This window comes from Opisthocomus hoazin, chromosome 4 (assembly GCF_030867145.1).
Source record: "Opisthocomus hoazin isolate bOpiHoa1 chromosome 4, bOpiHoa1.hap1, whole genome shotgun sequence".
Classification (NCBI taxonomy): domain Eukaryota; kingdom Metazoa; phylum Chordata; class Aves; order Opisthocomiformes; family Opisthocomidae; genus Opisthocomus; species Opisthocomus hoazin.
The window spans coordinates 17000129-17024279 of NC_134417.1; the positions used below are offsets into that span (position 1 = coordinate 17000129).

Below are 24151 nucleotides of genomic sequence, written 5' to 3' on the forward strand. Positions count from 1 at the left end.
CGAAACCATGATGGACCCCCTGCATATACTCCTCCAAAACTGTACTCTATTCAAACCCACTCCTCCCTCATCTCCTCTGACATAAGCTCGTATTTCTCCATGAATAGTTGAGGTGCTGCTGCTAACCTGAGCAGAATGGTGATGCCCTTTCAGAACTGATCCCCTTCCAGAGCTTCGAAGTCTCAGTGAAATAGCCAGCTGCAGGTCAGGGTCAAAACCAATGCTGAGGCCAGTAGCCTCATGAACTACAACAGCTTTAGAATTTCCTTTACTGCATTACTGGAATTTATCAGATTTAACACACTAATACATCGAACCCGCCAAGGACTTAAACTCTGTACCTATACAATGCAAGAACATGCTCATGACAAATGTCGTAACACACCTACAATAAACTATTACTGCATTTCCAGAGAAGGAAATCTAGGCACCTGTAGCAGCAGTGGGTTGTCAGAGAGACAAAGTACTACAGTCAAGGAAAGAACTCCAGTTTGCCACATTTTCCAGCCTATCAGAGACACAGTCTCCCAAGAATCCAAGTCCTTCCTCATTAAATGAGGAAGCAACCACCCTTCTGGGGTGACACCTGAAGCTTTGCTTTTTGTTCCCATTTTAGCACACGCAACTCATGAGGAGCTAAGGGGACCCGTGAGCTGCTGCCTCTCAGAGAGACCGGACACTCCTGAACAACAGCTCTCTGTAGTTCAAAGCTGGTACCTTCCAGTTTCTGCCCATTTCCTCGGTTCTCAAAAGATAGCCTGCGGTCCTCCTTCTAGCTTGACAAGTCCACTTTTGCACTAGTTCTCTGACAAAAACAAATGGATATCTGATGCAAAGAAACATGCATCGATACAGCTAGGAGATGTCAACATTGCACAAACAAGCCTTCAGCATCACACCACACGTGGACATGAAAGCCCTGAGATCCTGTCCTCCTCTTGCTAAAGTACCATTTGCCTTAGTGGGACTTAAAATGGATTTTAAACATTAGCTGAGAACTTTACTGAGTAAAGGTGGTCATCCAGGCACCTTTACAGGAGCAAACCTCCTCCTCAGGGTAACCTGAAGTTAGAAAGTTTTGCTCGGGCCAACCCTGGAGAGAGGACTTGATCAGAAAAGCACCCAACATCATCGCTGATCTTGGCAAGGTTGGATTTACTACAGCGAGGACTAGAAAGAGGATCTGCCTAGTCTGGAGGCCAGAGGTCCAAAAGGCAAGCCAAAAAGTAACTCGTTCCCTTTCCTAACAAACTGTGTTTTCAGCTGGAAGACGCTTGGCAGCCTTCCTACCAGAGGATGCGGCAGGTCAAGACAAGGGTTCATTCCCGGGCAGGCCGAGCAGGGACACGAAACACAAGAACAGACAGCGCTTTGCAAACATGGGCTGAAACACCAGAAGGACTGCATCAGCTGGGCTCTCCGGACAACAAGGGACGCTGCTGGACAGGGTTGCCGGGCTCCGGGAAGCACCGACCTGCAGCAGAGCGAGGATGGGGCAAGCACCGAGGCATGTGGAAAAGTAGTCAAGGCAAGTCTTCAGGCACCCAGCTGCACCGCACCTGCCTCGTGAACACCTTTGGTTTCTCTTTTCTGTGAAAATCAAACACAGTGGCATTTTATTAAAAAAATGTCACTTAAACTCCTTATTAAAGGTAATTTCCTCTCCCACCCCTTTTTTCATTAGCGACATTCAAGCATTCATCAAATGATCCTGCTCTTTCCAGGCAAAATGTTAGTCTTCTTACGAAGAACCTATATATTAGCACCGTCTATTGTTATAAATGTAAAAAGTTCTACTGAAAAAATCAATTCAGAAGCAAAGTGTCCCTTCCACCTGAATAGGAATTTACTTAAATAAACCTCACACACAGGGAAACCCATAAGTGCTTGGGGAATAATGCTCATTTGGGGAAAAGATGCAGCAGTAACCACATTACTTTTCCCTTCTAGGCAGTAGCTTTCCACTTAAATATTATACAATGCACCTGCTTATTATTCTTGTTACACAATATTGCATTCAAATCCACGCTACAAGCATCCCACTCTTCGCCAAAAGACTTCAGGAAGAAAAAAAAAAAAATTACATTAAAGAAAAATAATCTATAGTAGCACATTACACCACACCAATTTCAAGCAGGCTGTCATTCTGATCACACCAGACGGCACTTCGACTCCAACAGTATCCTTCCGTGAAACATCCTTGTGAACACATTATTCTTGCTATGCGGAGCCCTTTGGAAACGAATGGTACAAATTCTCTTAGTCATTTCAAAAAGACTGTGTCGCTCAGAGCGCTTCAACTTTTCACATCATCTTTTCCAATAACTTGCAAAGCAGTAAGGCCAAAAGAGGCCATTTTTAAGGAAAGAATTAAAAATGAATAAATTGGCACCTGCCTGGGGAAGAAGCTACAGAACAGAGCTATGTATCCCAACTCAAGGGATCCTTATGCGCCATTTCAGGTCCAAGCCAACTCAGAAAATCGCTTAAGCACATGATTAACTTTAATATGCGCTTAAGTTGCTTTGACTTCCGTAGGACTTAAGCATATAGTTACATGCTTTCCTGTACAGAAATACTCCCTTAAACTAGGTTCCATTTTGCTGCATACACATACATGCACGAGTACGTGCGGCTCATGGCCTCAGGAAAGCTCCGGCTCCTCAGCCTAGCTGCAGACCAGACTGCCTTAATTTTGTGCCCACCTATAGACCAAAATGTTTCACCCAGAGCTTTAAATAAACACCCTGAGTTCTGGAAGTCCCTCATTTGGGACAGGGACTTTATGAAGGGTCAGCTTTAGGTTTTAGACTTGGTAAGTGATGTAAAGGCAAATATGAAACACTACAATGCACTGGAGTTGCAGGTTTGTCCAGGAAGAAAAAGTCTCCCTCAGACCAGTTGTGTTTACTCTGGACCACACTGTGGTCCAGCCCCAGGCCATGCAGACACAACAGGTAACAGAAGGACCTTCCACTCCCTTCCTAGCCACCACTTTGCCTAGCGAGGTATGGGTTATGGCTCAAAACACCACAGTTTTGTCCACATGTAGAAAGGCATACATACAGATCCACAACCAAGAAGTCTCTTGGCTTCAAATGGGACACCACGTTTCAACAGCTCTCCATGATACCCATGAGCAATACAGCAGCTTTCTCCCAGTCTTCCACCACACTTCTTCACTGGGCATCTGTGACTGCTAAACTCCCATGTCATTTCTGGTCTCTGTGATGCCTGGCATCTTCTGTGGCCCAGGAGAGCAACACAAAGCAGACATCAAAAAAGCAGGCACATGAGGAATCCAATGGCATCTCTTTCCTCCCAGGATGCTCCATGCCATACCCAGGGAGGTCTTGGATTCCCAGGCCAGACATTCCCAGTTCACTGTGCCACAGAGGAGAAAGGTTATGGTGTGGTGCTGCAGCCAACCGCTCACAAAGGACCACAGTTACTGGCCCACATTACACTCACAGCCACCACCTTGCAACCCAACATATCCCCCACCACGGCAGCTAGTGCAGTGTTGTCTCTCGTAGGCAACTGCAAAGCCAAGAGCAAGGAAGGATGCAAAAAGTGCTAGAAAGCACAGCCATCTTTAGTCCTGCCCAGCAAGGTGGGCTGAAGGACTACAGCAATGACCGAAAGGCACGGAACTAGCTCCATCATTAAGGAGCTCTCGTACTTCAAAACAGAGCCCTAGCCAAAAAAAGCCCCTTTGCCCAACCCCTCCCCTCACTGGCTACTGTCTTGCTATTACAGTTAATTGCAAGCGCATCATTCCTACAGTTTGTCTGATAGAAAAGAACTCCTGCTACATAGTGGCTTGGTTTTCTCATTTTGCCCATTACCAAGGCAATGCAATAAATTATGATTATATATGTCAGCTTTGCAAACAACTAAAGCATCCATGCTGAGTGCCCGGGCAGGGGCATGCTGTTTCTCAGTGTGATCCAAAATAGCCAAGACATTAAAATCCCACAAAGAACTGAGTTTCTAATGGAAAAATTGATGAGCCAGATGTTGACACTGAAGATTATTTTGCTAGCCCAGGGCAGAGCCCAAACCCCTCTAGGTTAGAGGGCCTCATCCTTCCCTGTTCCTCAATGACCCATATGACAGTCTAGGTGCTCCCACATCTACCCACCGCTTGGGTTACTCGCCCAAAAGAGTGATGCACACTGTCCTCTCTGAGCCCTGGCCCTCCCCCTGCATTAATCGCCACTCCCAGAGCACCTGGATAAGGGATCAACAAGCTCTTCAGTCTTGAATTTGGCACGGGCAAAGAAACACTTCACAGTTAAGACATCAAAACGCTGCATCCAGGTTTTGGATGCCACCAGTTCAATGGCTCCACACAACCTTCCAACTGAGGAAGCCCCAACCGAACAAAACCCAACTCTGCTTCAACACTCTGTTCAGCAGTGCAGGATGACTTTATTTTACCTCGTGATACCCCTCTCCTTCTTTTGGATGCCACGTGGTGAAAATATTAGAATGAGAAACCTCTGCAGATTCAAGATATCAAGATCTTAAGATCGAGCCCTTTGCCAGGCAGCAGGAAAGGATCAGGACAGAAAACAAACACTCCCAGTGCACCTAGAACTTCTCTGTGCCTAGGCTTTGTCCAATTCAAATCCATACTGGCCTTTTTGAAGCACTTCTCCCCAGCTTGGTGAAGCTGGCTCCAGGAGCAATGGAGCTGCCTGACACATCCGCTTTGGGCCCAAAGCCAAGAGCAAAGGTGCCACTTACCAGGGCTGCTGCATGGAGGGCCACGCAGTGGCATCGTTCCCTGCTGCAACACAACTTCAGGGCTCTTCCCCCACTCTGGGACCTCCCGCACCCAGTGCGATGGGATTCTGCATCTCCAGTAGCACGGGGGCTCGCAGAGCCGCAGAGAAGTCTCGACCTGCACTCCCACACAAGATGGGCAAGGGGGTTTGAACTGGAGGGTGCCTGTGCAAGTCTTACGTTGTATGCAAGATGTACAGCAACGCCGAGCCTTGCTCCAGCTGAAGGTTAAATGCCTGCCTTCCCCTCTAAAAACACAGAGATGTCAAAATATCCGCTGATCAGACAAATTACAGAAACAATTAGAGACCACACAGTGACTGCAGAGAGGAGAAAAGCTGCTGCAAGCCTGTCCCGGGAAAGTGCAGCATCCCAGCGTGCTCCCCACAAGTATAAAAAGCAAGCACCATCCAAAAGTGAAAAGAAAATAGAAAAGTTTACTGCCTGTGTCATTGAAATATGGACTTCTGTTACAGAAACACACCAGGAGCCTGCCTTCCCCCTCAGCCCCTGCATGGAAACAGATCATCTTCTCCCAGAGGTGACAACGGAGGAAATCAGACCAGGAGTGACAAAGAAGCAGGAGGAGGAGAGTTGCAGGGTGCTGCGACTTCCCATTTCAAAGCAACAGACTCTTTCTACCGTCAGGTTCAACTGATTTTCAATAAAGAGTAAGACCTGAGAAAAATACAGGTAGTTTCAGGACCTACGCTTGTGCTGAGTCCCTTGCCCACCTTTTCAATATGTTAAAAAAAAAAAAAAAAAAAAAAAAATCAGTGATTTTCAGTAGTTTCTTTCTCTCGTGGGAAAGTCTTGCACAAACCATGGTAGAAAGTCACTACTTTGAAACACAAACACGATTGCACACATCTATTTAACATGAAGCAAAACAGAAAAACACGGTTTTCCCCAAATTATATCATGAAATTTCGATAGAAAGGAATGTGTTTTCTTTAGCCAGCACCATCCTTTCAAGCTGTGCTTCAGTCACCGGAATCACGTGCCCAAGACCACCAACATGATGCAATTTCCATCTCCAGAGCTTTAGTCTTGTAGGATTTACTCGTTTAATCTGCGAGAGGGAAGCACATTACGTACTGCTGACGGCGTGCATTTGCGCGTGTGAACACAGATGAGGACGAGGTGAGATCAGGACAAGCTCGCGGGGAATTAGCACTGTGGGTTCTTTATTCCAAGACAGCACAGATTAAAAGGGCTGACTGTCCCTTTGGCCTTACGAGCACTCACGTGAGTTACCAAGCACGTTGGTGCATTCATGAACAGCACTTTGCATGTGATTAGCGTGACACCTCCCAGGATCCCAAAACGTCTTACAAAGAAATGCTCTTGTGAAGCCTCCCTGGGGTCAGCTGGCCAGATCAGCAGATACGGTGAGTCCGAGGGACTGACTCCCCAATCCACGACCTCAGGGTCCTCAGACAGGACCAGCCTTGCCCAGTGTGCTCCAGTTCAGCAGTATGCCCCACAGTCAAAGCCTCCCAGTCCCACTCCAGTGCGGAAAAGACCCCTGCTCGTGCCCTGTCCTACTGGACCAGGCTTCACTGAGGCTCTCGAGGGAATTTAACAGTAGAAACCAGGCGGCCTCATTCCTACTGACCCATTCTCACCGTAACATATTTCTCATTTCCAAGCAATTGGCTGTTCTCTCTTGGTTCTGGTTAATATTATTTGTGTTTTAATGCTTTCTAGGAACCATTCCAGTTTTACATCACAACAAATACCACTGGGTAGGGAAAACACTTAATCTGCCTGCCTGGCCACGCTTTGGGTACTTTGCTTTAGGAACTGGTCCAGGCAGTCAGATAAACAGCAGTGCCTGCCCCAAGGCCAGAGCTCTCCCCACACACAGCCCCACTGGGGACGTGGCCCGTAGGTGGCTTTCACCAAGGTTGAATTCTGGAGCTCCTCCAGAAATCCTCCAAGGAGCGTGAGCAAGCAAAATAAAGAGAAACCCACAAAAGCTTGAGATCAAAGGATTCTTTGGGTTCCTTTTCTCTGTAGACGCATTGGGTATTTCACATTTTCTTACTCTTGGTCTCACCAGCAGCAGGTCTTTCTGCAGCCATCATTGCCACAGCACGTGTCTGACTGAGGCTGAGCTAGTGTTGTACAACACTCAGGAGGAGGTTTCCACCGCTTACCAGAAGGGGAAGCTCAGGCACGGAGAAGCGCAAGAGTTGTTTTTCCAAACTTCAAGAATCAATTCACTTGAGACTATTGATTCTGGTACTAACCTTGAGCCTTTTTAACTGACCAATTTCCACATGAACCCCACTGAAACACAACAACAGTCACGCTGGCCTTCTGGAAAGCACTGAAGGGGTCCAAAATTACACAAGGAATCTGTGAGAGAACTGAAAACAGCAGTATCAGATTTTGTGGCTTCACAACCTATAAGATATTTCTTCACCTCTCAAGGGCATCTGTTTTACAGGTTTCCTAGGATTTTACACACCAAGTGGCACCCCAGACAAACAAAACAAAAAAAGCCCTTGGCTGGAGCCAGGTGGACTCTCACAAGGACAGGTCACAACAGTTTGGTGCCCCAGGAGGGACAGCACAGGGCACAAGGATTGGTCCTATTAAAAGACACAAATTGCCATCTTTTCTCCTTTCCTTCCACCTGCCTTGAAAGAGGGTAGGAAAGATACCAAGTCAGAGGCCCACCTTTGTAGGAAGACAGCAGGTCTCTGGGTCACAGAGCTCCTGGGCAGGATGGTCCAAGCCCTGCATGGACCACACTCCGTGCCCGGCTCCCACCCTGGGACCACACAGGACCCCAGCAATGGTGCAGCAGCACCATACCTCCTCGCTCCCCGCAGCCCCAGCACACAGACTCTGACCGGTGCACGGCACTGCACAGCCTGACAGCATGCCTAAAACCAGAGCATCGGCAGAGCCGTTGCTCCAGCCCATAATATACCTTTGGTTTTAACTCAGCCCAGAGCAGAGGCACTTTCAGGTGACATCCAAACCAGCTGGCAGTGTCGCAGGTCCCTAGAGAGCAAAGGGGGATGACACAGTTGCTCACGGCAGGGATTTGGTGTACAGGCAAAATTCCCAAAAGAGCTGGAACTTGTGGTTTCATGAAGGGCTTTGGGACAAATAGCAAAACAATGGGATAATCCCAAAGTTTCCAGGACTGCAAGCAGCTATGGTCACAGTCTAATTCATACCTACTGCCCTGGGTGCTGGGGAGGCCACACTGCTTCTGGAAATCTCGACACAGCAGCTGCCAACAACCCACTTGCCCTGAACTTCTTTGTTACCGTAAGTATTGCTTTTATTAATAGTGCAACTCGGGCGGGGGGGGGGGGGGGGTGTGTCTTCCCAATGAAGAACACAATACACTGACTGCTTGCACTTCCGACTTTACTCTGCAGCTTTTAAGCGTGTGGCCTCTAATCGATACAACCCTGACTGTTGTCCCCTGCCCTGATGTGGAGGCTTAGGGGAAAGGATTTCAGACACCACTGCAAGTCCCTCCACCCCCACCACGTCCTGGAGAGCTACCATCACTTGCATCTTGGAGACAGTATCACAAGCAGGAACGGATGGTGCAGACCAGCTCTTCCATGGCTGTTTCCCATGCCCTCTGTCCTCACTGTACTGGAGCACTTTCTGAGGATGGCAGGACAGCTCAGATCCCTTGCTTGTCATCCATGGAGTTAAACTCATGAAGAACCACCATACTGGCGTACGCACAACCCAAGTCATCAGACATTACCCACCCAGAGACAGCCCTGATGACTCCAGACCCTTTTTGCCACCACGTCACGCTAGGAGCTTGCACTGAACTACTCATTGACACACACCTCAAAGTTGCTTTTCAGAGTCACTTCTTTAGAGGCCATAACTCCCACCAAGGTTTTAACTCGCACTCACTGTCCCTTCCTTCCCATCCTCATGTCCAACTCATGAAACTCATGCTTTACAGCAGCCAGAACGACCTTCAGGTCTGCGTCTCCTGCCAGAGCAAGAGCTGTTCACCAAGAGGAGTGTTTTGTTCCAGCCCAGGTCAGTTACGGAAGCCTTTTTGGAGTGATGTTTCTCTTTGCACCACGCACCCTGCTCAGGTCAGGAGGAAGCAGGTAGGAGAGGTGAGCACGTACCAGGCACATCCACCATGGAGTGGTGCTGCTGCTTCCCAGTGCAAGCTTGGGACCCCAGCCAGACCTCAGCCAAGTGCAGCTGTTTGCACAGAGTGGGTTTTTCCTCACACCAGTTTGAGCCGAAAGAACTCACTTTACCTTTTTTCAAACAAGAAGCTGTTTTTTCCACTGAGCAGGGATGTAACTAGACCAACAAAGACTTGTAGGTCAGCTCCTCGTCTGCAATTCCACCTCTCATTTGCAGTCTGTGCATTATTTACTCTCACAAAGAGGAGGCAAAAGAAAACAAAACAAAAAGAGAGAGAAACCAATCAAGGAGATCTGCTCTTTGGGACACGTAGCACAAGCTCAGAAGGGGAATATTCACTGTCACCAGTTGGCCCCAGGGAGGGGAGAGGAGAGAGGGAGCTCAGTGTTACGCCATGTTAATTATTTACCCACAGACTTTCTCAGGAATTCGTAACCCACACCCAGCATCTCAGGAGCATATCCACAGGTTGCAAGCTATGAGGAAGTCGGGGAGGGAGAAGAGAAGGAGATACCTTAAATCAGCAGGAAAGCACTAAGAGTTTGAGGCCAGGGATTATCAACAGGCAGAATGACCCAGTTACGCAGCTGAGAGGAGGAGGAGCAGGGTAAAAACACCAAGGACGGCTGAGCACTGTTCAGTTGCCAACATGCACAAAGCACAGAGAACCGGCACAACTGACTGAGGGCATTATGTTCAAATACAGATTACACAGCACGCACAAGGCATTCAAAGAATCCTCAAGAAACTTACTCTACCTCTTCCCAGCAAACCCACCCAGTGCTACGGAGCAGCAGAGAGCATCTGAGCTCCTGGCAGCACCTGGAGATCTCCCATCAATTTATTTCCCAGGAGAAGTCTGCTTATCTCCCACCACTGAGTAACAACGCTTCTGTGTGACTTTCAGTCAACATTTCAGTGTTCTGGAGGGGAGGGAGCTTTGTGTTGTACTGTTTTTTTTAAACCAAAGAGGAACTAGAAAGCTTGAAAGTTCAGATTCTGGAGATGTCTATGGGTTTTACCGGGGGCAGGAGGGAAGGTGTTCAGGAGTTATTTTTTGTCAAAAGCAGGATGTGCTTTTTGCTGTTTCTTTCTAATTTTTCCCTTCACGTGAAAACACTTCCCATTTTCCACCCAAGTCCTAGTTTTGAGCCCTGCACAGCAGAAACCTCTCCTCTACCAGTGACTGTGGCAAACGCTTCTGACAGGCTTGCACCATCCCAGCATTTCATACGCCCTCCTTCCAAACCCCAAATTAATCCCCTGCTCACCTTAGAATTCTTTTTTTTTTTTTTTCTAGGAACTTAACCATCGCTCCTCCTCTGATGTGTTACCAACCAGTGGACTGAATCAATACATCTCAGTTTTTGGAGGAGGAACCATTTACACCGCCTTGTTTTCACACCAGAACCACTGTGTACCTCATCCAGCCCCAGCTCGTCGCTCCCTCTGCTCCTTGCTGGGTCAGTCCAGCTCCCAAGCATTGTTTTTGTGTAGGTCCTACACTCCCACCCACTACACAACATACTAAATGCTTGCTTAGACTTTTTGGTTGTTTGTTTTTTTTTCTTTTACCAAGTGACATTTTTCAAACCAGCTGACTTTTTCCGCTTTAAAGGTTAACAAGAGAGTGCAGGGTAAGAAAAGGTGAGGAAACTAATCAGTTCATCTTCTTCCTCTAGTCTGACACAACACTGCCCTTACTCTCTTATGCAGTAGCAGCACTTTTCAAATATATTTCTTTCACCCAAATGTTTAAATACTGCAGAGAAATTGTCTACTAAGATGACTGGCCTATACGTTCTCTCTTTTCTACCACTTTCAAACAGCTTTGCTCAACGCATTAGAAATAGCTGTTCTCTCATGTCTTTGAGCAAGCTTCTTCACATCGTATACAACAGCCCTCCTGCTTTTAAATGCCACAAGGTGCAGAGCCGCTCAGGCATCAGGAACACACACCAGACAAACCCTCTAAAGCTGCTCCAGGCTAATACACAGGAATCAGGAGTGCAAGGTTTAGGACTAAAGATTTTAACTTAGAAATTCCCTTGTGTTGTCAACAAAAGTCAGCCACAGACCCAATGAAGGTAGCCACACTTGGAGATTATTGTGCCACATCACCTCCTCACCCTACTGGAGCAGCAGCAAATGTCTGACGCAAGAAAAAGGTAATTTTTGTTCCCTCCCAGGCACACTAATGAAAATAGCTGTCATGTTTATCCCAGTTCATCTTCCTGCTTGTACAGGAACCATGCACGGTCAGTCCCGTCAGATGAGAGCACCTCATGTTTGCCAAGGTGAGCAATGGGGAAGGAGAGCTTCTCTTCACAATACAAGAGAGGGAAATGGACAGTTCCTGACCTTCATGCACGGAGCTTGGAGCAGCTTTAACCATCGAGATCACTTCAAGAGCTGGCCAGGACAGCAAGAAACTGCTTGGCAACAGGGAGAATAGGGAAGGGAACCACATTACATCCAGAGTGACTTCTAGCAGGCAGAAGTGAAGGGGTTGTTCTAACACCCATCTCTTACTCACAGATGCAATACTTTTTGGTTTCCTCCCTCTTCAGATGCTCTCCTCCCAGTGCTAGACTTTTCTAAAGAGACATTGCTTTCTCTCCTAAAGCATACATCAATATTCTGAGCAAGTCCAGTCTCCTCCTGATCCTGACAAACTGGATGGTAATCCTCCCCCTGGTTAGAAACCCCAGGTGTACTCCATACACAACTCCTAAGCAGCTGAGGTTATCAGAGCAACCTCAGGAAAACAAAGTTAGGTCCTCCCACACCCCCCAGCCTAAAAGCTGTTCCTCATGATTATATTTTGCTCAAGTCTGTAACATGCAAAACTTACTTAGAATAGGAAAAGAACGTGACAGGATTAGACCACAGCAGTCACCACTGTACTCCAAGAGCCTCACCAATTTTCACTCCAATGTTCTTTTCCTCTAAATCCTTCCACAACACACCTTCCATTTCCCATTCCTCCCCTTCGCCCCCCAGAAACAAAGAAATCAAGCTGGGACCCAGCCTAAATGTTCTCACCATATAATCTGTCCAAAGTCTACAGACTACTGACTTGTGGTCACCAATTAAATAAAGAGGACTCAAACCTGCAGGTGAGAAGTAAAACCTTGTCTGCTTCATTACGCTTATGGCGATTTGCTCTCAGCCACGGGTGTGCCCATCCGTTGGTTGCCAAGAGCATCCCAGCTCCTCAGCGCTGCCCTCCTTCCAGCAGGAAGGTGTGGAGCAGGCAGCATCCTTGACGCTCCATCTAAGTGGAAACCCATCCTGCAGGCTTCTGTTAGTCTTTAACCAGCACCTTGCCTTCTGGACCAAGGTCTGGTACGCAAAAGCAAGGATTTCCTGTCCTTTCTGTTCCAGCGAAAGTTTTTTTGTAAAGGAAAGGAACAAAGAGGAGAGGATCCCCCGTCACCAGTAAGGAAAGCCACTGGCTCTCCATCAGTGCACCCTACCATTGTCACCAGGCTTGCAGGGACAGGAGGTGGGGACAAGCACTCTGACTGTTGACATTGGGCACTGTGGAAATTCAGCTTTACTTTTCATCTTCAGTCTTGCTCTGTCCTCTTCCAAAAGAGAAAAAAAGAAAAAAAAAGAAAAAATAGAAGGAAAAAGCCACACTGGCGGTGCTGCACGGCTCACAGGAGATGAGCAACAAGCCCTGCTGCAGCTCCCAGGTGTGGTGGAGGGAGGAGGAAGCTCTGCCACCAATCCCACCGGCCTGACTGCCAACATGTGAGCGGGCAAGTAGCCCAATTATGGACCTAACACCATTAGGCTCTGCTTTCTCCTGGGACATGTGGGATAGGGGGATGCAAGCATGTTACCAGAGAAGCAATGGCAGTTAGGTAACACCACACTAAACGGGAGGCAGGAGGGGTTACACCACACCGTGGGAAAGCAAAACCCAATCTCAACATCCACCGCTGTCCCGGCAATCTGCAGTGACGGGCCATTCCACAAGCCCAAGGCTCCAGCATTGCCCCCAGCACTGCCTGCTCCCCTGGCCACCGGCCCACGAGGGTTTCTCACCGGCCAAGAGGCCCATGACCGCTCGCAATGTCACGCTGCCCACCCAGAAAGACAACGCTGAAATCTACTCCTGTTTTCCATGAGCTAAGCAAAACAGCTTAAATATTACCCAGCACTGCCAGCCCTCGTGATGCGTAAATGCTTTCGGGATCAGGGGGACATCTTTATTTAAATGGCATCTGCATGGCAGGTGGAACATCAGCTTCATCACCCAATTAATTTGTGTCAACTCCTTATGTAAGCGGGTGCGAGTATGCCCCGTCACACACCCAGCCTGCTCATACAAGAGGACGATGTGCCAAGTCAGGGCACGGAAGGCAAGCACGCTGACCCCTCTCTGTTAAAATCGGCATCAGCCAGCTTTTTATAGAAAACAGCTGATCCCCTCAGGACTCCCTATTACCATAAAACAAACTGCAAAAATTTCAGGGCCAGCTGCATGGCTTGGGATCTGCCTGCCCAGCTAGGTAATGACTTCAAAACACAAAAAGCTTGCAGAAAAGATGCCCGATGCAGATCACCTTATTTCAGGAAGAACAGAGCTGTTTTTTCCTCTGTGTTTTATTTAACTTCACCATCCAAAATAACCTGAACTATGTCGAAAAAGGCATGTTCATTCTGGAACGAGGCAGCATGCATACGAAGCTCTCGCAGCAGAGCTGTGGCAGAACAACTTGTTCTTCAACAGCTATTCTGAACCATGGCTCAGTAACAGATCCAGAGTATGTCTCCGTAAGCGAGACGTTGTGTTGATCTGACAACCCAGTTAAAGTGGTGGGTAGAAGCTTAAAACCTTTACAAAAGCATAAGCTCTTGCTGGCAATTCCCTTGAACTAAGGGCACAGCGACCCAAGAAAAATCAGACATCATTCGCTTGTTTTCTAGAGACCTGCTTTCCAACTTCTAGCATTCAAAAACCATCAGTCCAGCCTCAAAGTTGGTAAGAGTGGCTTAAAAACTAACACAATAAAAAAGAGTGCTTAAAGTTTTCCCCCTGTTGGCACTCTGTATAGAGAGCCCTTTTCCCAAAGCTTTCCTACACGACCACGAGGCCCAGAACCTCCAGTTTATTTTAAATGAAAGATCAGGTATTAAAGGAAATTACATATTTAAGGGAGCAGGGGCTATAAAAGACTTGATACAGGGCAGAGCTTGCAACAAGATCACAATCAATAGAAAACACTGAACATCATGAACATTCAAGCTGACACTGAACATCTCAAAACTCCATTTTCCTTGTTACCATTTTTTGTGATTGCGAGGTCCCACATCAAAAAGTACTTCAGAAGAATGACCTTTATCCTCGCTGCTTTCACACAGGCTGAACGCTGCCTTTCTGAAGGGAGACAATTTCTTGAAATAGTGTTAGTATTTTTCTTTTTTTTTTTTTTTCCCTTCATAATTTCACCCAGCATTACCAGCACTAGTTAATGCAATCCCTTTCCGTGTGCTCCGTTTCACTGCAGGCTCTCAGTATCCACGTCTCCGGCATAGTGGGAAAATCTTTAGGAAGCAACATTTAAACAAAATAAACTGCAGAAATTTTCCCCCCAAAAGGTTTCACAGGCTTAGGGTTTTATACCATAGCTTGTTTTTACCAAATGTAAATTCAGGATCCGGTTTAAATTGGTGTTTTGTTACAGCCACCCTGCCTAAAACATGCACTTACTTCCTTTTCAGCAACGTGAATTTGCTCACTATGGCCAACTCATACCACATCCATGTATTAGATAGCTACGCGCATATACCTGTGTATGTGTGTATATATATATGTATAGGCGCATGCTGTCTCATCTGGAGCTAGCTATGACCGACACAAGGCTCGTTCAGCCAGGAGGAGGGTTACTAAAGCGTTATCTGCGCTCGAAGTGGTTTAGTGTTACTGGGCTGAAAGGAAACAGCGAGACATCCTGTTTATAGGCTGTAGAGCCCCGATGGATAAACAACTGCACCTCAGCCTAAAGCAGCGTTGGGGCGGGGGGGGAGCAGAACAGGAGCTTTGGCGGGTGTCAGGATAATGAAATACCAGCCGAGCTGCATGCCTGGCAGCGCAGCCCGAAGCTGCCGGCCGGCCCCACGTGCTGCGGGGCTGCAGAATGTACAGAATGTGCCAGCACGCTGGGGCTGCCGGCTCCTCCAACCCCGCCACGGCCGACCCTGCTTATCTTTCACCCCGATACCGGGTCGCTTCCTGGCACCCCATGAGCTGACACCGGAGCTATTTTTCCACCCTCCTCCTCTCTGTTCTCCCAACGCATGCCCACGCTGCCGGAGCTTTCTATGTATTTTGTTTTTCATCCGCCGGCAGGGCCGCGCCGTGGATGCTCGGGGTTTTTGCGAGGTCGGAGCGGGAAGGGCATCGTGCAAGGTCAGGGCTCGCCGCAGCCACACCTCTGCGCTAGCGACGCGGGGAAGCTGACAGCCTTCCCTCCACACCTGCTGCTGGACCCTGGGCTGGGTGGACATGGTCTGAACTGACCCGGCATGGCTGCTGTAAACCCAATCCCCAGCTACATCAGGAAGGAGACAGCCCCAAGATGTGTCCCTCCCACTCCTCTCCCATCAGGAGAACACTGAATGTCCATCTCCAGTTTAGAGCAAGGTACCAGGCTTGATCTCATTTGAATTATCACTTGCATATGTTGGCCCAGCAGGAGTGAGTGGGTCTGGGCCAGAATTGTGGGATGGATGCAAGAAAGGCGAGATCTACAGAAAAACCCTGCGAACATCTCTCTGCTTCTGACATCAATGATGGACTGAACAGAGTGACAGAAAAAGTTGAGGTTCTACCTTGGTCCAGATCCAATAGTCCCTCGTGCCACCAGTGAGCGTAAATCTGCAATACTCTTCTGCCCTTGCGTCGCCCTTGAGGGGGACGCAGAAACCCTCTGGCCATTTGCACCTCCCCAAGCACCAATGTCATGGCAATGGCGACTCACTGAGCAAGCTCCATGGAACTACAGGCTACCTCCACCCTCCACAGCCAACTTTCCTCCAGAAACACCACAGTTCTACAAGGAGCTGGCAGACAAGCATGCCTGGCCAGTGTTGACAGCACCCTATCAAGCCACAGGCAAACTGGACTGGGAACACAGCCCACCTGTCAGGCACAGACAAGCTGCAAGCCCCACAGGGACTCTGGTCAATCCTCATAAGCAGGGGTGACTGCTTCTAATATCACTTTCCACACCTTTGCTGCTCCACTGATCATTTTTTTCCCCTTACCAGTGAATGTGGGAAATGGACCCACATCCAAAGCCTCCATTCCCACCCACAAACACAGAAGGGGAAGTATTGGCTCCCCTGCTTTCGGTTACAGGACAAGCAGCCCACCCCAGCACGCAGAGGAGGATCTGAACAGAGCACTGATACCTCAGAAGGTAACCCAAACAAGAGACCCATGTCAAGGTTCAGGTATGACTTCTCACATCTTTGTTGCCTTTTCATTTTTCACTGCCTTACTTTCTTTACGGGCCCAGAAATTCTCTGCAATGGAGTTACAAACCCCAACACGTTCTCCAGCCCTTCCAGTCTGAAAGACTCCACCCAAACCCAGCCCGAAGCATTAGCAACAGAGAATTACCCCTGTGTGTGCAAGCAGAGCTTGCTGACGATGCCAGCGTTCACCCTCCGAGCACTTCCATCACAACATGCCTGCCACAGCCAGTGCTTCACAACCACCACAGAACCCCCACAGCTCTGCAAGGACCCACAAAAACAGGACGTGCCCACACTGTGACAGGTCCAGGGGATAAGCAGCGCTGCCAGGTCCTCAGCCGATGAACTGAGGCCTGGGGAACCTGAGAGCTGCTCCTAAAAGAAAATCTTAAACAAGCCATTTCTCATTTGTTTCCTATCCTATTCTTTTGTCTCGTGCAACAGAGATGTGTCTGACTCATACCAGGTTTCCACAGGGCCTGACACAACAGGTCGACGGACTTGCCTTGAAATAAAACAACAGCACACGAGGTGACTGTGTCTTGGCCAAGAGGGAGCCAAACTCAAGACAGCCCTCAGAGGCACAGCTCCAAAGTAAATAATTGTTAATGAACTCCTTGCTCATCAGCTCCGTGTAGTCCTGAAGCCTTTATTTTGCCTTCCTTCCAGCTGGAAAGAAAGTTCATTGAGAATGAAAGCTAGTGACTTGCAGGGAGGAGTGACAGATGCTGCCTGCCTGCATGTGTGAAAAAGCTCTGACAGGCAGAAATAACGCACCTCACATGTCTTATGGTGGCAGTGAAGCAATAAATACTCTAATAGACTACTAAGGCTCATAGTAATAATGTTGTGCCCCCTGTTCAGAAGCCACTCCCCATGCCGGATGACATCTGCCACGGTATAGATGTTCCTGGAACAGGGAGATATTTTTAAATCTCTCAATGTGGCACAAAACTGTGAGTGTATCAGCCAAAATACCAGCCACCATAGCGTTTATATATAGCCTTGCACATACCATATATAGATGGGAACATAGACAAGATACGTGGTATCTAGCAGCATTACACACAGACATTCTTCTGCTGGTCTCGAAGCACTTGAGAAGAAACTTCTCAGCCCACAGCTCTGCCTCTGTCACCCTGCCCCATACATCTCTCCATCAGCTCCTGCTCCTCGAGTGTGTTAAGTGCTGTGTCCTCATTCTTGAGGATCATCAAAAGTCTGTCCCTCTTAACATATCCGCCTGTCTCTTCTTGCACCTCCCCATGTCCCCACTCAGAGTCCTGGTGACTGGGTTTCCCCACACCCCTGAGCACCCCTCTGTACACACACCTTCCAAAGCAGAACCCACAGGCCCCAAAACTTCCCCCCTCCTTGCTGAGATAGGTCCTGAGAAGGGATGAGCAGATCTTCAGGGCAGTCCAATTCATTCAGGAGACGCCTCCCTCACTCCAACGCATGCAAACTCCAGGTGTGGTTCCTATTAGAGGCAGGAACAAATTGCTGGTCACAATAACAGAAAAGGATTTGCAAGCTTAAAACTAGCAACAGCTCCCTGTGGAGCACCTGCAATCGCTTCCCAGGAACCTTCCCGGCACCCAAGTTATTGGGGGGGGGAGGGGGATTTAAAAAAAAAAGAGGCTTGAAATAGTGCAATAAATTTTCTCACAAGCATCAAACATGCATCAGCATTTCAAACAGAGCACCGCAGCCTTCAGAACCAGGTTGATGTTTAAGGTCTTGATACAGTTATCTGCCTAATAACAACCCCAAAGAGCACTCCTTGCCTGGCTGCCTGCCAGACCACATGCAGCCTCTCTGACCTTTTTTTTTTCTTTTTTTCTTTTTTCTTTTTTTTTTTTTTTTTTTTTTTTTACTTTTTTTATATTTTGTCAGACATGGAAATGTTGACTCGAAGAAATTCAGTCTCTTCCGTGAAACAGACTGGCTGAGACTTCTTTTTGTTGTTGAGGAAACCATGATTTGGGGGCTTAAGAGGAGAGAGAAAAGGGCAAAACTCATGTATTTTGCCTTCACATGGGCTTTGTTTTCTCCTCTGGCAGGAAACAGTGAGAAAGGATCTGACCCGGCTGTCGTCAGCTGCATTGGAAATGATTGTATCAGCTCCATCTGCTTAATGTGGTTATTATTCAGGACTGCAAGGACAATGATTTGGAGACAAATCAGCAGCGACTGGTGCGCTCTCGAGGGACAAACGCGGCACGCTCGTGCATGACACAAGTGATGCACAATAGCGGGACAGTCTCAAGGTTGGGAGGAGGAAGGAAAGCGGGGAGGGAGGGCTGAACATCTCCCTGTTTTTTTTTTTTTTCCCCCAAACAAAGAGATATTACAAGGAGATCGCAGCTCGTTCAAACATTTCAGAGGTTCCTCTGTGTTAATTCCAGCACTCGGGAGCAACAAAGGAACCGCGACGAGAGATCCAGCAGCTATGGCTCGGGGAGGAACGTCGTGTCTGTGTCAAGCTTTCAAAGCCTTATAAACAGCAAGGAGTTCAACACGGTTGCTTTCTGTTCAGAGCACAGCCTTGACAGAGCAGGCTGTGAGGCACCACGCTTCGCCATCCACTCCCGCTTCGGATCCGGCCCCGTGCACCACCGAGCTCAGGTGCGGTGCAGCCCCCTGAAGCAGGTCCCGCGGACTACTCCTTAGAGCCGGTGCACTTGTGAAAGCGCTATCAAAACAACACAGGAGCCTCCAAGGAGCATGTGGACAATGCTACAGGGTTGAGCAACTGCCACCAAAGCACCACAGAGGCACTTCAATCGAGTTTTTAAAAGGAAAAGATAAAACGGAAAAAGTGTACCTTTGCACGTTCCAGCACAAGCAGAAAGGCCCAGGTCACCGCTGTAGCTAACCGGGAGGGTGACGATGCTGCTCACTGAGCTCTTTTCAACTCAGCGAGGCTGCTCTGAGCAGGTGCCCCACTGTCACTGCTCTGCACAGCGCTCTGAAACATCCTCATGTCTTTTTATTTTTTGTTAAATCAAATTAACTCTACACAAACAGCATCACGTCTACAGCAGGCTGCTCGTGTGACATCCACACCTCCAGTCAGACCCTGGGAAGTTTTAATGGGCAGGTCATGCCTGCAAAGATTTTGTCACCACCTGATCTGCTGCCCCCACCACGCACCCCGTTCCCCAGCAGTTTTACTCCGGCAACCTCGCGGGCCTTCGCCAGAACAGCAGCTCAGAGACAGCAGCCTGCTCGCAGACACCGCGCGTACAGCTCAAATGGATGAAAAGCCCTCTAGCCCATTCTGCACCTTATTTCTCTGGGATTAAATAACAACATCTTGGTATCTTGTCCAAAGCCCTGAGAAATGCCAGGGCGCTACTCCTGACCCTCTCAACTGCTGCATATACTTAAACATACGTTACCCCCACACACACAGTGATGCCAAATGACACTCCACCAAAACAGACCATGTCAGACATCGGACCCTCGTGGCCCACATGGGTGAGTTTTCATATGAAATTCAGACTTTTGTCCCCACACAATCAGGGAGGTGGAAGCAAGCCAGGAACGAAGGGAGGCATCGCCCTTTGCAAACACCTAACGAGCCCAACTGAAAGCGCCGAGCCCAGCACCTCTGGAGACGTCCGCCCCCCCGCACACCCCGCTGGGGCAGGCGGTTAGAGATGAAAAAGACCCACCAGGAAAGCCCTTCTGTAGGGACTGATACATCAGCTATTAAAGAAGTTTCTGTTTAAACAGACATTAATTGCACACTCAGGAATTTCTCAGTTTTACCACTTAAAAAACACCCAAAGCCACTCTGAGGCTTTTCCTTTTTTCTCTCCCGCCTTCATTTACTCTGCAAACACATTTGTGTGCGCCCTGGATCCCGTAACATTCATTTTCTGTGACAGCAGCTTCGAAGCAGAGCAGCAGCTTCCTAGACAGTTCACCGGGGACTGCCAGGCATCCGGGATCGATCCTGCCCCTGCCACCACGGCACAGCACGATGCAGAACCTCGCATCGCCCGACTTCTCGCAGGACTTTCTCCCAGTACAGGGTGAAGCAGAAGATGCCGTTAGTGCTGTTTGCGCTACCAGATAACACTATCACGAGTGAGTGCCCATGAACCCAGCCACCTCCCTCGCAGGCTGAATTTGTCTGAGCAAAATCCTACCTGCTAGCGGTGTGGTTTGTTTATTAACGCAGTGTTGCAAGTTTACCAGCAGATCAAGGCTTTGCTCGTGGCAGGTGGAAGATGTGCTATAAACGCAAATACTTTGCAACCTTTTGAGGTCAGCCCGGTGATCTTTCCCATCCCATTCGCACGCACGCAGCTCTTGCCATGCCCGGCGAGAGTGCTGGACAGGCACCACCTGATGGAAAGAGCCCTGGCGGAGAGCATCCTCCTGTCCACCAGCACAATTATGGCTAGCTCTTACAGTAGGGCTGCCCATAAATGCGTCCCTGAAGATCCCAGGAAGAAGGACAGGACAAAAGCTGTCAGGAAACTTAGATCAGTTCTTGGCCTTGCCGTATACATACCTACTGTGCACATCTGTGTAGCTTTGGGCAAGTCCCTTAGCTTTCCTCCCTCGCTGGTCAGTAAACGGAGGGTAATATCAGTGCCCTAAACACACTTTAAAGCCCAAGGACTGTGTAAACACCTTCAGGCAAGAGAAAGCCCAGCATCTCCATCTCCACCCCATTACTGCAAACAGTAAGAAACTTCAGCGAGGACGCACCACTGAAACATCTCATCAGCCCAAGGGAGCAACCAGTGGCACCAGCCCAAAGGGGCTGCTGGCAGATATCCCATGATACTTTCTATTACGTCCCTTTACATTGCCTTTTGCCTCGCACGTCCATTGGCCTCCCTCCCAGGGAGAAAGACTGAGAGTGACTCCTCTTGTCAAACAGGTCTGCTCAATGCCTCAAGTGATGTGAAATCCCCTGAGAGCAGCCAGGCACCTCCTTCCCTCTGAAAGCAGGTCATCTCCACCATGCTCAGCCTCAGCCCATCCAGAAAGTAAAGTCGGAGCCAAAACTCTGACAGCCTTTTGCTGATCTGGCTATGCCACCAACCTACACCAACCAAGAGACACCACAACTAGCTCTAGGCAAAGCAGCCTCTGCAGCATCTCACAGAAGGGGGTTTGGAGAGAGGAGTCATTTTTGGCAAGAAAAATGGAAAGGAACATTTTGTATCGATCTATTGTGGAATGAGTCATCTGCAGAGTGAGTTGCCTCCTCTTCCCCTCGCTTCCCCACACCCAAATTATGGACTGTAAGAAATGAGCCGAGATAATGGACAATTTCAGATGTTCTAAACTCTGTTTTTTCTCCTGCTGGAACAGCGTGCAATGACAGAAGATGGACTGAGCTCCAGAGGAGATGCCCTTCATGTTCCCACCACTTTTACCGGCTGCAAAGAAGTTGTGACTAACTTTAGGTAATTAGGAAAGGACTAGAGGGATGGGGGACTACCTTGGAGAGGAAATGAGGAACCAGAAGGAAGATCTTGAAAGCATCAGCAGTGAAAGGAGACCAAAAAAACAGACAGGGATCAGACATAAGCACCAAAAACAGATAAGCAAGCTGGAGGGGGAATCAAACTGGGAAGGGAAAGGGTCTACGTGAAGCTACTGCCGCTGCTCCAGGAGAACTCTGCGGACTTTCCAGTATAGAGGCACTTGTCAGGGTACAAATGCCAAATATCAAGGATAACCACTTCTAAAAACAGAGAAAAAAAAGCAGAGAAAGGCAAATAAGGCTGGTGACAGTAAATTCTTCCTCAACTCCTTCAGTCCTTGTGGAGGAAGCAAAACCCCCAAAGAAGCTGTGGAAGTCCCAAGGTCTTTTTAGGGAACTTAAGCCTGCGTACATAGGAACCAGATGACCAGTGAGTTTTCCCAGCTCAGTTACATGGAAGTCAGTGTACAAGGACCTCTGACCTTTGTCCAGACTACTGCTCTTTTACTGGGAACTGGGTATGGCACAATATAAACCACAGATCCCACCCATATCCCATCAGATGTCACTGAAGTGCAGCCTGCTGCACTCAAACCCACCCACACTATACATATTTAATATTGATGTATATATCACACACACACGCACCAACCTCTGATTTGCTAAGTCTCCAGAGGACTAACTGATGGCATTACGCAGAAGGTGACAAGTTATTTATGCACTTGCCTATCAAGGTTTGGCAATGGTGTGCACACAGGATTGCATGGCGTGTAACCACCCAGCACCCCACCAGCCGCACGGGGCATTTGAGTCTGGCCAAGAGATATTTCAGCATGGAACTTCAACCAGGACCAGTACTCTCCATTCAGAGAAGAAACTGGTACTTTGTACACTGGGAGATGACTAATCCCAGTAGCTGAGTTACAGCATAGCTTTTAATACAAGATGAAGAGACAATAAGGTCATCTTGACTCTCATCTACAGCATCCCACAGTATCCCCCCTCCCACAGCGGACTCGCTGCTCTTTTTTTCCCTCCTACTTCTTTTCTCACTTTCTACCCTCCCCTTCAACCTTCTTTCCTTTCAGGTCTTCTCACTTCCTTCCATACCCATTTACCCTCCTCTGTCTATTCACTCCTCTTGTACCTTAAACACCCTTCTCACTACCTACAACTCCACCTCAGAAGTTATTTTCTTCTAGGAATCCGCTTTATCTGGATTTCGATCTCCAGCAATCACCCATGCCCTCCCTTCCCTGGCCCTCAAGTGCATATTTGTCTGCCTTGGATTGCAGACTCTTTAGGACAAGGCCTGTTACTCCCCACTTTAAAGCACAGTATACATTTACGGGGCAGGTAAATGATAAATAAGCAGTCTCAGCACTTCAGGGTAGCTCAGCATGGGCTCCCTCCACCGAGCTCCCTTGGTGTTTGCTTTCCCTCCACCACAAACTAATCTACCCATAAGACTTATTCTTCCTTATCTCTCAGCTACAAGGCTATCACTTAAGTTTATCAGCATTCTTCAAAATATAGTTGAGAAAGGGAGGTGGGGAAACAAAGGGCCTTTAGCAGCCTTATTCACCCATAAGCTCAAACCCTGAGATGTAGGAGACCTTGTGGGAGCACTGCAAGGGGAGAACACAGCCAGAAATAGCTCACTGGGATTATTTCAAGCCCGCACGCCTCATTTCTGTTCAGTTTTCAGTGGGTTTCTGGCCGAACAGACACACATGGCTGTTTGCTGTGGGAGCATCTATCAAACCTACGCGAAATTCCACTGTCTGAGTGTGTTTCTGCCTTTGGAAGGAGATCGGAAAAGAGTCAGGTGGGCTGTTGAAATGGAAAGCTGGGCTAAGGAAAAAAAAGTTGTGAAGTAAAGATTACCCACAACACACAGGGCATCAAGAGGTGACTAAGAGGCAGCCCATGCTCCAAGTAAAAAAAAAAAAAAAAAACAAACAACAAAACACATCAGTGAAGGCAAAATCCCCCCTCTATGCCAGGGCTGAGCCGATGCATGGAAGTGGCTGGCCCATGCATGATGGGGGATTTGCACAGCAGGAGTAGCATTTCTCAGGAATCAACGTGATAAAATGCTCACTCAATGAAAAAAATTTTTAAAAAAGAAAAAAAAAAAGAGTACATGCTAGACAGTTCACAGAGTTGATGCTATCAGCCAGTTCCTTATCTCACAAGCGCCTGAGTTGTCTGGGGTTTCCTAAAGCCCCAAGTTGCTGCTCTCTGGCC

The 24151-nt window shown here is 48.3% G+C and overlaps 1 protein-coding gene across 6 annotated transcripts in view; it reads right to left on the bottom strand.

Moving 5' to 3' along the window:
* The window catches only part of LPP (LIM domain containing preferred translocation partner in lipoma), a 355991-nt gene that overhangs the window by 296562 nt on the left and 35278 nt on the right, over positions 1-24151 (bottom strand). For 5 of the 6 annotated variants that reach the window (XM_075418090.1, XM_075418093.1, XM_075418089.1 and 2 more), the window contains exon 4: positions 17779-17926. The exons of the other annotated variant lie outside the window; for it this stretch is intronic. The gene's annotated coding sequence lies outside the window, so the exon portion shown is untranslated. The remainder of the gene's footprint in view (positions 1-17778; positions 17927-24151) is intronic. 6 annotated transcript variants of the gene reach the window in all.